The sequence below is a fragment of the Gadus morhua genome, chromosome 11 (genome assembly GCF_902167405.1).
Source record: "Gadus morhua chromosome 11, gadMor3.0, whole genome shotgun sequence".
Classification (NCBI taxonomy): Eukaryota; Metazoa; Chordata; class Actinopteri; order Gadiformes; family Gadidae; genus Gadus; species Gadus morhua.
In genome coordinates, this window is record NC_044058.1 from 10,466,383 (window position 1) to 10,469,740 (window position 3,358).

Sequence of the window (3,358 nt, forward strand, 5' to 3'; positions counted from 1 at the left end):
AAATTTAAATGTATAACCCAGTGGAAATCCTGGTTTTGTGTTTAAGATTAAAATAAATTAAAATGGTCAAATTGTATATTGTTCATTCTTCATTGGTGAAAAATATGGTTAAAACTTGTGCTTTATTCATGGATTTATAAAGAAAGGCTTTATTTTAGTTAAACTTGCAATGTTCGTTATATTTTCAGAGGTGAAGGGTCACGGGAGCGGGAAGGAGGCAAGAGCGAGCCAAGGTAACGGGAGTCAGTGTATTAGCTTGGTATGTATTTTCGAACAGCTGGTTATGTTGTTACATTTTCCCAAAAAATCCCAAAATAGATACCTAGGAACCAATCAGCTTTTTAAAGCATTAAAAGATCAGATAGACGGTTTGTTTTGGTAACTTTTACACACAGGTCAACTTACGCGATAACGAACAAAGCCTCCCTGGTTCCCTTGCCGTCGTTTTGCGGCGTGCAGACCAAAACCACCGAGACCTAGACGACGGACCGGGCATTACTGGGCATGATCCGGGCGCTACCGGGCATGACCAGACGTTACCGGGCGTAACCGGGCATGGACCGGGCGTTACCAGGCACGGACCGGGTTTTACCGGGCACGCACTCAGTGGCCCAGGTCTGATGAAAAAGCTTCTTCTGCTGCTAGGATTCACGTGAGTGAAATATTTTGTTTGCCCTTAAAATGTGACTTCTATGCTGTAAACACAAAACAGTAATTATTAAACATTCACATTTTCATCTTGTAACCACAACGCACCTGAGGGCCGTCGGGCATGCAGGCAATGGCCAATGCCTGTGTGTGTGTTGTGGTGATTCCCTGACATGGGATTTGTAGGTTACCTGGTCAACTGTATCGACACATTTTGGTAGGGGATATATGTGATCCTGTTGCATGAAGAATGGAAAATCCCACTAAATTGCTTTTGGTGACGTTTGAATAAGGTCTTAGATGTTCACGCATATTTCGTTTTATTCGTCATAGGGTTAGGGTTAGCCTACATTAATTGCACATATTTAACCTTTTTGAGTTTAATTATGAAATGTTGGTAAATAACAGTTAAAGGGAAACCCATAAACACAGACAAATGAGTACCGGTATTCTAATGGTTATTTTTGTTTATTGTTCACTAGAGACAAACATCAGCACCTGCTCTTTGAACTGTCAGGTTAGTAGTGCTAAACATGAAACATCTTCTGTGTAGTTTTTTCTAGAAAACTACACATTTTGTACTGCCCAATTGATTTTATCTGATTCCACTGATTTTCTTAGCTTCTTAGTCATAATATTATCCGACATTTTAGACTTCATAGAAAATAGACCATCCTCTTGCAAAGATTACATTCATAGCTTGGGTGGCCCCAGTTGGAATCAAACCTAACCTTGAGAGTGTTACTACAATGGAGATTGGCAGGACCACCACAATAAGTAAATCATAAAAGGGAAGTTGTTTTCCCAAACAGCCAATTTGAGGACAGCCATAGATGTTGTCACGCAGTGCTGTGCCTGGCCTGCAGATGACAGCAGTAGCATATTTAAAGAATGATACAAATACACACTGACATAAGAAAACACACATACAACATACAGTACCATGCACATTCACAATAAACAGGCACACACACACACACACACACACACACACACACACACACACCACACACACACACACACACACACACACACACACACACACACACACACACAACACACACACACACACACACACACACACACACACACACAAACACACACACACACACACACACACACACACACACACACACACACACACACACACACACACACACACACACACACACTCATACACGAAGATCAAGACGATAACATTTCTTTCTATATTTAGTGTCCTCATGTTCTCCGTCTAAAGATAATCTAGATTTACTCATTCATCATTACAGGCTCTGACAGGCTACAATTCATACCACTGGTTGTGGCTTTGAGGCGGTTTATATTTCACCTTGTCACCACGTACAGTCTCTAACACACAGCTGACCCCTGTGAGGGATCCAGCTATCGCCCTTCCTAGTGCTTGGAAATGTCATCTTGACAAGAAACCAACCAATCAGCACGTTTTGTATTCTCATGTGACAACACACACACTCACAGAAAAAACAACCCATTCCAATTAAGTTATGGACTGACTTTTGGACGTTTTTGCACATTTCAATAATGTTTCTGATATTTTAACTGCTGACAGAGCGCTCTAACGTCCTAAGTGGCTCTCACTCAAACTCTGGGTCCCTTTCCTTGCCCCAGGAACCCTCCCCTCACTCCCCGCCCACTGAGACATCAGCAGAGAATTTGCTGAGCGTTCACTCTGGTGTTTACAACTGTCAACCATAAATTAAAATGAAATTACTATTTCTTATACCTTCGTATCCAGACGGTATCTGATTTTTATGACAAGTTTATTGGCTCGATAAAAAAATAATTCAAAAATAGTGGAGCCATCAGTATTTCTGTCAAAAGCAGTGCAGTACGACAGTGCCACGGCCACCAATCTGACACCCGAGACCAGCGCAGCAACATGGAAGATTGAAAAATACATTTATTTACGCGTCAGGGCTGTGATCTGTTCGTGAGGAATAACTGCTGATGACAGCACAGGAAAAATAATCCTCCTACTGGATCATAGAGAGGCTGTGCCTATAGGGGCATTCAGCCAGAAAAACACAAAAAAACTGAAAAAAGGAAAAATAAATTGTTAGGAGCAGTGCAGAGGGCGGCAGTGGCTGACTGTTTGAGGAGCTATAGCAGTGGAACGAACAGGTAGAGTGCTAGAGAGGAGAGAGATATATGATGGGGTCCATTAGGTAAGGTCTTCCAAGAGCGTGGAACGACACTATAGGGTTGCTGCAGCACCACCTACCAACTCTGTCTGCTAGGACTAAAGGTGCTTGCACATTGCCCCAAAAAAACATCAACATGCCGACTATAAACCGTTGGCAGATGTTGGCAAATTGAGTTGACATGTTCAGATAGAAACCTCCGGCAACAGACAGTAACCACCAACAGGTCTGGAACAGTACCTTGTGTTGGTGTTGGTTGGGGCCGTGTGCATGCACCTTAACTTTTAAAAGGCTTGTTTGTCTATCAAAAATAAAGAGAGCATTAGGAGTACCCTCCAGGGAAACGAAAGATTATTTTCACAACATTCCAAGATAATTATGGTAGTCTTGCAATGCTATGATTAATATCCTATCGTAGTGTCAGTTTAACACTCTTTGACGGTTGATGAGTTAATGCTGTGTCGGATGAATCATGTCTGGGACGTTTTAGTTGGGAAGGTGAAACGGGATAACGTTCTGTCGACCAGAGCCACCATCTGCTTGCTGAC